The sequence below is a fragment of the Rhamphochromis sp. 'chilingali' genome, assembly GCF_963969265.1.
Source record: "Rhamphochromis sp. 'chilingali' genome assembly, chromosome: 17".
NCBI lineage: Eukaryota > Metazoa > Chordata > Actinopteri > Cichliformes > Cichlidae > Rhamphochromis > Rhamphochromis sp. 'chilingali'.
This window is the reverse complement of record NC_137944.1, coordinates 21,644,716-21,658,287: the sequence shown is the minus strand read 5'-3', so window position 1 is coordinate 21,658,287 and position 13,572 is coordinate 21,644,716. Positions and strand designations below refer to the sequence as shown.

The following is a 13,572-nucleotide window of genomic DNA, read 5'->3' as shown; positions in this document are numbered from 1 at the left end:
TTGGTTTCATAAACCCTGTGAACATTTGAATATGAAACTGATAACACCAAAGTGCTTTAGAGGACAGATGGAGAGGTTTTTGTGGCTGCACATAAAAAAGCAGACAGTTAACACATACTTGATCTTAGTTTGAAGTATATTATTGTTGTGACTACTGTTATCATCAATAAGTATTGTTTCTTTCTTGTTTTCTTCCACATTTCCACATTAGTATGTTATGGTAATTCCATCAACTTCAGCAGCTTGGCACTAGAAATAAAGCAGTGATGTGCCAGGATTTTTACAGAAAAGACCCCACCCCAAACTCCCCATTTATAAAAAACAAACTAACTAATTTCCTAATTTTATTCTTGAATATATGCTGAAATGCTATTCCTTGACATTTTCTGTCATTATTTACAAAAAAGGACTCAAATCGCAAGATGTCCTGGAAAAGGTGCAAAGATTTTATTGAATAAAATGAGACTTGGATTTGTTAAAACTGTAACAGAAATCAATCAAATAAAGAATTCCCAGACTTTGTATCGTCTCTTGTTACGAACTTGTATGTCCGTGTGTTTGTTTGTGCAGGTGCTGTGTTTTTGTCTATGTTAATTCAGCTCTGCCAGGGCCCTGTTCCGATTGGTGCGTGGACTTACTGCCCCGGCGTGATTGGATCCAGCTGGAGGACCCGCCCAATGAAAGGAGGCTGGAGTGCTACAGCGGGAGAGGTCCTCGCATTTCTCCTCATCACCCAGCAGTAGTCCTGTGGTAGCCGCTGGCTGCAGTATACGTGCGAAAATTGTGGAAGTGGAGTGGGTAGGGGTGAGCTGCCGTTTATTTTGATCACCCGTTTTCTCCTGTTTTTGAGTTGGTTAAGGAGGTCAGACTCTGTCTTTATTTTTGACTTTATTTTGGTGAGGTCAGGGGTGCGGGATTTGTGTAGGTTTGTTCTGTTTATTGATTTGGCCTTGGCTCACCCTGAAGTGTTGACACTCCCGTTTTGGTTCTCTTTATTCACCTTGTAAATAAATCTCTTCACATCTAATGGATTGTTGCGTGTGACTGCTTGGGTCTTGGGGGGGGAAGCGAGTGCCTCGCTCATGTTATGGCCTGGCCCTAGACGGGTCGTAACATGAATTGGGGGCTCGTCCTCTGCCTTTTTCTGTGGGTTTTTGCGTGTGTTTGGTCTGTTGGCGGTTTTCTTGGGTGTGGGGGTGGTAGGTGTGTGGAATTATGGAGTTTTCTTTGGATGATTTTGTTACTTCGCCTTCGTGGGATAGAATTGTGAAGTGCAGGAAAGCGGATTTGCTTATCATTGCTAGTTGTTATGATGTTCAAGTGTCCTATGGTGCCCGCAAAGCGGTGGTTAGGGACGCTTTGTGTGCAGAGTTGGTGGAGCGAGGCGTTCTTCCTGCCCCGCAGGCAGCTGTAGAGCAGCCTGATGGCGGGGGTGTGAAGGTGGCTCCGGAGGCTGAGCCGGGGTCGGATGCCAAAGGGCCTGTTAACGTGCTACCAGCCGAGGCGGACTCTGATGCGGCTGAGGCGGGCTCTGACACAGCCGAGGCGGACCCTGATGCTGCTGGGGCGAAGCCTGAAGCAGCTGAGTCTGGTACGGCCGGGGAACCCCTGGCGGGGCGGTCTACGGAAGATCTCCGTTTGACCCTCCGTATTAGGGAGGTGGAAGCCCGTGCTAAAGAGCTTGAGGTACAAGCAATGCACCTCCGTGTCAGAGCTTTGGAGCTGGAGCGAAAGCCCTCCACATCTGCCTCTAGTCATCCTAGTACGTCCACCGCGGTCCCGACAGGTTTTGACATCACCAAACACGTTAAACTGGTTCCCCCGTTTCGTGAGGCCGAAGTGGATTCCTATTTTAACGCTTTTGAGCGTATAGCGGCCGCGTTAAGTTGGCCGAAGGAATTTTGGCCGCTGCTGTTACAATGCAAATTGGTTGGCAAAGCCCAGGAGGTGTGTACCAGTTATTAAATTATTCTGTTATTATATGTTACCTTATATATGTAATCAAAGTAGTTGAATTAGAATACTGCTGTAGATCACATTATACCCTTTAATATAGAGTGTGTGAGCTGTATGTAGTTTAGTTCTCATTATACTTTTGAGTTAACAGAACATATTCACATATTAGTTCATTAGATAAATGTGCATCACTCTGTATCCTTGATCTGCTGGGAATGTGTTACACTGTTTTCTTGACATGCTTAATTGTTGAATCATGAAGAGAAGGTTGTAAGCAGGAGACTCTGTGTCTAAAGACAGGGGAGATAGACAGACCACATTCCACACCCCCACCTTACAGAAAGCAGAGAAACAACTGCCGAGGTCATAACTTAGGCGCTGTAACAGAGAAAAAATGTGATGTTTTGGCTTTTACGACTAGCTGGGGGCCACTAGAGACTATAAAAAGCTGAGCAACCCGTCACCATTTTGAGACATGTGCCTGACCCTCTGGTAGCATCTCTCCCGTCCGGACGTTGTAATGCTCTTATTGTTGAATTGTATGGAAATAAATGATTGTTGATTGAGCATTTATACACCGAGTATTGTCCTTCCTTCAGCCCAAAGATTCAAAGAATTGGGAGAATCCAACAACTTGGTGCCGTGTGACCCGGATCTTTGGTGTGCTGAGGAGGTGTAGATTTGGCCTTTGGTGAGATCGTGGGGCAAAGTGAACAGAAGGCCGGCCTAAAACAGAAAGGTAAGCACAGCCTGTTGTATTATAAATACCAAATGTGCATATTGGGCTTTCCAAATTAATCTGTTCACTGAGTCACATGTATTTTCACAGTAAATTGGTCGGTGTCTGGTTTTTGGCGCAAGATACTAACAACATAAGTTGAGGCTGAATTCCAGTGTGTTAAATAAACTGCTTCTACCGAGATACTAATAACATACTACGTTGGACTAGTTGCAGTAAACTGCTTCTACCGAGATACTAATAACATACTACGTTGGACTAGTTGCAGCCACTTTACCTTCCACATTTAATTTTGTCTAATACTGGCTTCTGTAGCAATAATACATTAGAATTTCTTCTGAAGACACGGCCATTAGTTCAGTACATTGAAGTCGAGGTTTGAAGTTTGTTTATGGTGTCGGTTACGTCCTGGCTCTTGCTGGCTATGAAATAGAAGTTGATTTAAGGAAAAGCAGATGCTGGCTTCACGGTGCGGTTGAACGCTGGCAACGCGAGAGCGAAACACGTCCGTAGGTTTGGTTTATGATACGGCCGTGTTCCGGTGGTGCGGCCGTGAAGTGCAGTAGTGGTTGGTGCTAATTTTAGTACATTGAACAGAGGCTTGACGGTGGTTTGTGGCGCCAGTCGAGTTTTTTTTTAAGGGCTGCGGTCATAAAACAAAGTAAAATTTTACTTGCCAAGAAGTACATAGAGCAAAACCTGGTTTATGATGTCGGGTATAACTTCGGGGATGCAAGCATCACTTTTATGATGCGACTTTGCCCCGTTGTGGCGGTCATAAGCGCAGAGAAAGGGGTATTTTGGTCTATGGTGCAGTGTGCTTCAGAAGATCTAATAGTTGAGCTCAGAGGTTTCTGTGCAAATTTCTGCTGATGAGGAGCGCTCTCTGTGTGTCTCACTGATGGTGAAACGCGCTGTGTGTGTAAGGCGCGCTCTGGCTGTGGGTGAGGCGCGCGCTGAGTGTGCTTTTTGTGTGTGTGAAGTCTGAACACAGTGACAGTGACGGTTGATGTGTTTGATTAGGAGGACATTAGAGCAAATACACATTTTAGGATCAAAGGTTGATGCCTAGTGTACCTGTGGAACATTTGCCTATGGAGTAGCGACCCTCCTGTCCGTGGACGCGTGGCCAGGACCGGCGTTGTCCGGGTGCCGAGGTGGTGACTTGGGGAGGTGAGGGCCCCCGCATAGCTACGGAAATAACACTGGAACGGCCGTGTAATCACGGGTTCACATTTATTCCGGACTAGAACAAGACACATTTTGCGAACAAACGTTGAGTCTAGATTAGTTAAGAAATAAAAAGGTTAAAATTCCTCGTTTCAGTGGTTGAAATTGTTGTGTGCCTGTCCCCTGACGAGTGTGAAATTAAAATAAAGAGGGAATTTGGAGCCACATAGAGATAGACAGGCATAATTGGGTGTATTACTCTGTGGTGTAATAAAAATAAAAAGGAGAGATAGTAAGAGGTGTGCAGTGGAGAATTATGGAGGAGTAGAGAGAGGAATGTGTTGGGAGACTGGCGTACAGTTTACGCTGTCAAGGTAGGCGTGTTGCCTGCTTATCGGTTTAAAAGTGATGAAAATGAAATTAAAATAAATCTCTTAGTGTGTTAATACAGGAAGCTGCGGACCTGGACCAACTGCCCCCACAAGCACAGCGGCCGAAGCAAAATTATAGGTAATGGGAACCACACCCAGCACGAATCAGCAGCTGTGAAAAAGACAGCAGCGAGGAGAGAATTAGAGGAGAAATTAAGAGAAGTTTTAACACATAAAATTGGGGCCAACGGACTTGTGGAGGTTGGGAAGGCGTCCGGAGCATCACAACAAAAAGGTGAAACAAAAACACACACAAGCAGAGAAATCTGAGAGAAAGGCTCCTTTTAAGGTAACGCCTAGTTTGAGAAAAGATAAAATTAACCTGCTTTTATACAAATGCACATACACGCAATGAAGAAACAGCTTACACTCATGAACACGTGAAGATTTTCCAGCAAGGTTAAAGAAAAATTAACATACTTAAATGATGAAGTCTATACATTACTGACAAAGAAACCCTCTGGGTTGCAGGACAACAATTTAACTAAAAAAAAAAAAAAAAGGAATACTGGTCTAACCAACCAGGCAAGACACAACAAATTTAGTGGTTAAAAGATTCAAATTGTGACATGTTTTCTGTTGATTGATTAAGAAAAGTGATTACTGAATGAAAGAAAGTTCCTTTTTTGGGCTTTTAAACATGATCTTAAGAATTTTAACATATACCGGTGTTGTCCTGTCAACTTGGTGGGTTAGGAGTTGATTATATCGGGAGACAAAAAACAAAAAAAGGGGGAGAGAAGGCTGACACAGGGCCTGGCCCCATTGTCTCCCCTCTGAATAACACAGCCAACACAACAACATTTTCCTGTTCGTTTGTTTTTGTTTTTTGTTTGTTTTTGTTTTGTTTTGTTTTTGTTTTTTCTATACATATTTAATTACAGGCTGCTTTGCCGGCCCTGAAAGCCGAGGCTGACTGGACTCCTGCTCTCCCCCATACGTGACACTGACCAAATGCTGCAACAGCTGGACCCACAACAACGACCTGAGAATGTCAACAGACCTGCAGGAATGTGATCTCATGCAGCCGAGACGGAGAGCACTAAACCTAAGGCCCGTTTCACTACACGGGGGAAAATTCCCAGACTGCGTCAGCTGACAGAGCTGTGACGAGCCCGAATGAAAAGTAAGGCCGAGCGAAAGAATGCTGACCTTGATAACTTTGCATTCACACTGTGCAGGACAGTGATGGACCAACACGGATGATCGGGTGGCGAAAAAGGGCGTGACCGAGACAAGAGGAGTAACTGAGGACAGAAGGCACCTCAGAATGGACAAAAACACAGAAGAAGATGCAGGTTTCACCTGCGGTGAACATCGACACTGGAGAAAGGACTGCCCCAATTGGGGTCAGAACCAGGATGGACTGAATTTTGAGCAGCAGCAGCAGCAATGGTCGCAAACAAACTGAAAAAGGAGGGGGGCAGGACCCCAGGGCACGCTTCAGGCCGTGGTTTACCCAGAACACCAGAACAGGAAAGTGATGAACACACACACACACACACACACACACACACACACACACACACACACACACACACACACACACACACACACACACGTCTCCAAACACACAGATTCAGAATGAAGTGAAATACACACATGAACACGTGCACTCGTTGAGTGAGTGAGAAGGGACACGCACACACACACACACACACACACACACACACACACACACACACACACACACACACACACACACACGTCTCCAAACACACAGATTCAGAATGAAGTGAAATACACACATGAACACGTGCACTCGTTGAGTGAGTGAGAAGGGACACGCACACACACACACACACACACACACACACACACACACACACACACACACACACACACACACACACACACACACACACGTCTCCAAACACACAGATTCAGAATGAAGTGAAATACACACATGAACACGTGCACTCGTTGAGTGAGTGAGAAGGGACACGCACACACACACACACACACACACACACACACACACACACACACACACACACACACACACACACGGGAATGTTGATTCACTGAGAAGTGATGCACACACATACACATGCACACGCTTGTGTATGTGTGTGTTTATCAATTGAAGATAGCCTGGATTATGACATCATGAAGAAGACTGTGTTGCAGGCATATGAGCTCGTCCCAGAAGCCTACCGTCAAAAATTTAGGAAGTGTGAAAAAACCGCCAATCAGACATTTGTGGAGTTTGCCCGTGAAAAAAGTCGCCTGTTTGAACGATGGTTGCAGGCCAGTAAAGCACAGGATTTCGAGGGGCTGAAAGAGCTTCTTTTGTTAGAGGAATTCAAAAAATGTTTGCCGGACCAAGTAGTTATTTATCTGAATGAGCAAAAGGTGCCCTCACTTGCTAAAGCGGCAGTGATGGCTGATGAGTTTACTCTCACCCACAAAACTATATTTTCAGCCGCTGTCTCACAGAATATTAGGGTGGGACAGGAAAGGAGGATAAAGTCACCAAAGATAGGACTGAAAGATAGACAGGAGGATGGTGTTAATCGCGACTGTTTTTATTGTCGCGGACCCGGACATCTAATCGCTGTCTGTCCTGCGCTCCGGAGGAAAGAGCAGCGCAAAGGCTCTAGAAATCCAGCGGGCGTAGGTCTCATCAAAGTTGTCCCTTTGCCTAAATCGCATTCCACTCTCACCCGTGATTTGCACCATGTGGATGCAGAAATAGAGCCACGTTTTAAACCGTTCATCACGAAAGGCTTTGTTTCTGTGACGGGAGAAGGGGGGGACAAAGTGCCTGTTACTATTCTTCGGGACACAGGTGCGCATCAGTCGTTTATGTTGGATAGTGTACTACCATTGTCAGATAAAACTGCTTGTGATTCGGATGTGTTGGTTTGGGGAATTAAGATGAGCGTTCTTCGGGCGCCGTTACACAAAGTCCATTTACATTCGCCCGTGAAAACGGGGCATGTCAAAGTTGCGGTGAGTTCCCAGTTGCCGATTAACACTAGGAGTCCCAGGCTTCTACCTTTCTACCTTTAAAACCCACCACCAGCCAAATGGCTGGTAGGCTTTTAGCTAGGCTTTAGCTTCAGCCAAGTGGAAGCTAAATTGGCTAGTCATTCATATGTAAATTAGGTTGTTAGCTGGGAATTCTGGAGGGAGGGGAGTGGGGGTGTGTGGATGAGGGGGTGGGGGAGCTGCTAAAAGCTGTGAACTTCCTTTTGTGTTTCATCTTGATGCATTCTCAATCATCCAGGGAAATAAATCTCCAAAAGTCACCAACTTGGAGTGTTTCAGTTTGCCATCTTAGGGAGAAATCAACACACATGGGTGTAGGTCCTTTGTTGCTGAGATTTATTGATAAAAACAGTACAAAAAACCAACCATTTGTACACATATTTACAAATAATAATAAAAAGTGAGTGAGTACATTTCAACATTTTCAGCAATCACTCACAATCCTGGCACTGCCATGGTATCTGTAGTCTGCATTTACCACATGTGTATCTGTAGCAGTGAACACATCGCACAGTGGCATGATTGTTCTTGCATTTGTGTTTGACCTGACACATGGCTCTTTTTCCAGGACTAGGTGTGAAGCAACTGTTCTTTTCTTGCCTTCTTCTCAGCTACATGAGAGTGAGCCAACTCTCTTGCAAGCTCCACCACATTTACATATGAATGACTAGCCAATCCACTAGTGGATTGGGGAATTTCCCTGCGAATCTTGTTGACTGTGCCGAGGATGGTGGTTTTCAGTCTAAGAAGTTTTTGCGCGAGTGAAAGCGATGTGAAAAAATTGTCCGTGGTAACATTTCTGCCCTTGTCTAGGAATGGTTCCATCAGCCTCATTACTACATTTTCAGAAAGTCTCTCCCCAGTGGGACGATTGGGGTCCTTGCCAAGATATGGGAAGACATTGCAAATGTACTTGGATTTTAGGTCGCAAGCCACCCAAAACTTGATCCCAAACTTGTCAGGTTTACTTGCAATATACTGCAGGAAACTGCACCGAGTCTTTGATGGGAAAAGCTGTTCATCAACGGTGATATGTAGACCAGGGTTGTAGCACTTGATGCAGTTGGTGACCAATGATCCCCACACACTGGAAATTGCAGCGAACTTATCAGTCTTTGCTCGATTTGCTCCATTGTGGCATCAATCAGACCACTGGTATAATGTTGAAATGTACTCACTCACTTTTTATTATTATTTGTAAATATGTGTACAAATGGTTGGTTTTTTGTACTGTTTTTATCAATAAATCTCAGCAACAAAGGACCTACACCCATGTGTGTTGATTTCTCCCTAAGACGGCAAACTGAAACACTCCAAGTTGGTGACTTTTGGAGATTTATTTCCCTGGATGATTGAGAATGCATCAAAATGAAACACAAAAGGAAGTTCACAGCTTTTAGCAGCTCCCCCACCCCCTCATCCACACACCCCCACTCCCCTCCCTCCAGAATTCCCAGCTAACAACCTAATATACATATGAATGACTAGCCAATTTAGCTTCCACTTGGCTGAAGCTAAAGCTTAGCTAAAAGCCATTTGGCTGCTCTCCGGGTTTTAAAGGTAGAAAAAGCCAAATGGCAGTCCGTGGTGATGTAAGTGTTAAAGGGGTTTCGTTTATTTTAGGAAATGACTTGGCTGGTGGGACAGTTTTCCCACCGCCTGAAGTGGTGGAAACGCCTATTTCTTCTGTCACTAAGGTTGTCGCCCCTTTGTCAAATGTGTTTCCTGTTTGTGCAATCACTCGTGCGCAGTCACGCAAATTTGATGACATTATGGATGTTGCTGACACGTTTATGGCGACGCCAGACGAGAGAATATCTCCCAGCCGTGAGAGTGACAGAACAAAAAGCGATGTGATGAAACTGATGCCAGAGCTGGATGAGAAATTGAATAGGGATGCATTGATAACCGCTCAGCAGAATGACTCATCACTGGCCCCTTGTTTTCTATCTGCAGCTAAGAGTGCAGGAAGTGAATCACCCACTTCTTATTTTTTGCAAGATGGAGTTCTTATGAGGAGGTGGTCCTCTGACCGGTGTGGTTTGCCTGGTGCTACGCAGGTGGTGGTGCCGAAGCCACATCGAGGGCAGGTGCTTAGCTTAGCGCATGATGCCAGCATGGCTGGACATCTTGGGGTGAACAAAACATATCATCGGGTGTTGCGCAACTTCTTTTGGCCAGGGTTGAAAGCTGATGTGGTGGCATATTGCCGTACCTGTACCACATGTCAGATGGCGGGGAAACCTAACAGACCCATTCCACCTGCTCCGTTACATCCTATTCCAGTAATAGGTGAGCCGTTTGAAAAAGTAATATTGGATTGTGTGGGTCCCCTGCCAAAAACCAAATCCGGACACCAATACATACTTACAATAATGTGTTCAGCAACAAGGTACCCAGAGGCAATTCCACTACGCACGCTGAAAGCAAAACCGGTGCTAAAAGCACTACTTAAATTCTTCTCTACTTTCGGGCTTCCAAAGGTTGTTCAAACAGACCAAGGAACGAATTTCACCTCAAAAATGTTTGCACAGGTTGTGGAGGAGTTGCACATAAAACATGTAAAATCCAGTCCATACCACCCGGAAAGTCAAGGTGCTCTGGAAAGATTCCATCAAACCCTCAAAGCTATGCTGCGCAAGTTCTGCGCGGGGTCGGATAGAGAATGGGATGAGGGTCTGCCGTTATTGTTGTTTGCAGTCAGAGAAACCACTCAGGAATCCTTGGGATTCAGTCCGATGGATCTGGTGTTTGGACACGTGGTCCGCGGTCCCCTCCGCCTTCTGAAGGAGAGGTGGTTGTCAGAAACTTCTGAAACTCAGCATAATGTTCTGGATTATGTTAGCGGACTTCGGGAAAAGCTTCACCTTGCATGTCAGTTAGCTCGAGAGAATCTGTCACATACGCAAGCTGTAGCTGTCGCATTGAAATGTAATTATTATGTGATTGCAATGTTCAAAATTTGGTGTTTAATCTGGATTCATGTTGTGTTGTCGCCACCTACTGGTGGGCCTGAGTGTGGCGCTTTGTGGTGCGCATGCTTTGGGGTGAGGCTCAATTAAGCGCACGTGTCACCAGAGACTGAAGGCTCGAGCCAGAAAGAGAATGCTAGCCTGTGCAAAGGGTGGAAATATAGACGATATGGACTACAATTGCTCATGAATGTTCAGTAGAAAGGCGCACACGGTATGTTGGTGCATTTACTTTGTGTGTATGTTTTATTTGAGTTGTAATTTTTGTTCTGCTGATGTAATATCCGTGTTTTTCATTGATCATTTCACCATAGTTTTTCACGGTGTTTGCTGGTGAAAAGAAGATTAAAATACTGGCTGAACATCAGTTGGAGCATGGCCCTTTATTCTACTTCGAACATGAAAAACCTTCAGGAGCAGTTACAGTGAAAAACGTGGCCTGTTATGGAGCGAGCAGCCAGAGCCCTGCACGCCATTCTTCCAAGACGGCAGCCCATGTGGAAGAGTAGACTGTGAGTTCTTACATCAGCGAAACGTTTGAACTGCATAAAGAGATCTAAGAAAAAGCCAAAAGTAAAATTGTATGGTGTAGATATTGTACATCTGTTCATTTATTGAAAGTTTATTACTGTGCTGTTTGATATTTAAGGTAGTGTACTCTGGGTAAGTTTCCTTTTATTGTCCTAAGTTGTTGGTTCAAAACATTGTAATGGAGCAGAGTACACAAGAAACTCATATCCTTGAGCAAATACTTATAGCCTTAGAAGATGAAAAGGCACAGTTAGAAAAGAAATTAGAAACTGAACTTGAAGATGCAGAAAGAGAAGAAGTTGAAGCACGCATAGGAGAAATTTATGGAGACCTTGAAATACACAAAATAGGGCTGCCTCAGCCATCATCTAAACCTGACGCAGAGGTGAGACGGACAGACCGTCAAAGGCAACTAACAGAAAAAATGCGTGAGTTTAAACAGACAGAGATAACAAGCAAAGAAAGAAAGTTTATGTCAACATATTTAAACTTTAAGGCAGAAATTCAGCTCACTAGGTCCAAACTTAAAGAAGAATGTTCTAAAGCAGAATTAGCTGAAATGATCAAGTCAGTAGAAAAATGTGAGTTAGACCTACAGCAAGATTATGTAGCTTTACGTGCACTGACTACACCATCTCAAGATATGAGAAGAAAGATGGATAGCTGTACTTCAGTTTCTGCTGAGATGATGATACTTCTGAAAAGGCGTTACGCAGATGTTGACAAAGAGTTTGATGCAGGAGCTGTAAAAGAATCACTCCTTCAGTTACTCCAAAGAGAAGGTGCAGAATCAATTTATGGCTCAACTGTGTCTAGAGCTGGAAGAAATAGCCAGCACAGCCATAGTCAGCAAGGAAGTCATGTATCTGCAAGGAAAGCAGAGGCAGCAGCACGACTGGCATCAAAGCAAGCTGAAATAAACAGAGAAATGGAAATATCTGCCCGGAGAAAGGAGATATTAGCTCAACAAGAGCAATTGAAAATGTTGGAAAATCAAAGAGATCTTGAGGTCATTCAGGCAGAATACAATGTATATGCTGAAGAGGAATCAAAAATGAATGCTGAAATAAGAAATTGTGAAGTAAGGAGTACTTTGTCTTTCAGTCAGCTTCCTAAACCACTTAACAGTCCCCCATGCACCCAAGTTCCTCAGAGCACTGCACCTCCTCACTCTGAAGGTAAATTCATCCTGACCTCACAAAGTGTTCACGCCCCTCAATATGATACTCAAGTGGTGCCAAAAGAAAGTGAGCTCTCTCTGGTGCAGGCATTAAAAGAGTCCTTAGTAATGTCTAGACTCCCAGTGCCAGAGCCGTTTACATTTACAGGAGACCCACTTAAATTTGTTGAGTGGAGCACTTGCTTTAAGGCGCTTATCGAGACTAGCTGCACAGATTCAGCCCATAAGCTGTTCTACTTGAAGAAGTACATTGGTGGAGAAGCTCTCTGTGTTTTAGAAGGGACATTTTATCGAAGTGACGAGGAAGCTTACAAACAAGCTTGGGATGCTCTGAACAAACGCTATGGACACCCATTTGTAGTTCAAAGAGCCTTTAGGGGAAAACTAAGCAGTTGGCCAAAGATTGGTCCAAAGGAGTCACTTAAGTTGAGAGAGTTTAGTGATTTCCTCATTTCTTGTAAGAATGCTATGCCTCACGTCCAAGGCCTCAAGGTTTTAGATGATTGTGAAGAAAATCAAACAATATTGCTGAAACTTCCTGACTGGGCCACAACCCGCTGGAATCGTTATGTCACAAAATTACTGGATGAAGAAAAGGCATATCCAGGGTTTGCAGAATTTGCAGACTTTGTGGCTGAAGAGGCGCGTATAGCATGTAATCCTGTTTCTTCTCTGTTTGCCTTAAAAAACACATTTGAAGAACCTGAGAAAGAACAAAAACGTCTGAAGGCCAGTGTCCTGGTGACATCAGCAAATGGGTCTAAAGATGTGAAGAACACAACTACAGCTCAGAGCAACAGAAAATCAAAACCCAACCCTTCCTCAACTCAGAACAAACGGAAACTTGAATGTATCTGCTGCAAGCAAAATCATTTTATCTATAAATGTGCAAAGTTTACAGCAATGCCGCTTGAAGAAAAGAAACAGTTTATTAGGGACAACAATATGTGCTTTGCTTGTCTGCGAGTCGGCCACATTTCCAAAAACTGTCGACAGAGAGCAACATGTAATGTCTGCAGACGAAGCCACCCTTCTCCTCTCCATGAAGATCCTCCACTGGGAAATGAACCTGAACCACCATCAGAAGAGGAGAATGCAGCCACCGTATCGTGCAGTGTGAGAGTGGGCAACAATGATTGCACTTCAATGATCGTTCCAGTGTGGCTTTCTTCATCAGCGAAGAATCAAGAGACATTGGTTTATGCTCTGCTAGACACCCAAAGCAGCAACACATTTATTGACCAAGATATTTGTGAAAAGATACAGGCAAGCAGGGAACCAGTGAAGCTAAGGCTGACAACAATGACTGACAGGTGTTCGATTGTACCTAGTCAAAGAGTGGATGGACTGAGGGTAAGAGGGTACAACTCAGAAAAGTACATTGACTTGCCACCAACCTACACTCAAGAGTACATTCCATTGGAGAAACACACTATTCCAACTCGAGAGACAGCAAAGAAGTGGCCCCATCTACTTAGCATTGCAAATGAAATGCCAGATCTCTTGGACTGTCCTATAGCTCTTCTCATCGGTTATGACTGTGCAAGAGCACTAAAGCCAAGAGAAGTCATACCAGGAAATGATTATGATCCCTATGCA

General features: G+C 44.4%; 1 long non-coding RNA gene across 2 annotated transcripts in view; it reads left to right on the top strand.

Annotated features, from left to right (window-relative positions):
- Positions 1-5,870, top strand: part of LOC308384407 — a 373,851-nt gene extending 367,981 nt beyond the window's left edge. Inside the window, exons 2-3 of one of the 2 annotated variants that reach the window (XR_013969320.1) lie at positions 2,627-2,695; positions 5,478-5,870. This is a non-coding gene — a long non-coding RNA (uncharacterized lncRNA). Of the gene's footprint in view, positions 1-2,626; positions 4,697-5,477 lie in introns of those variants that run through there. The other variant, XR_013969321.1, reaches the window with a different exon arrangement.
- The last annotated feature ends 7,702 nt before the right edge of the window (positions 5,871-13,572 follow it).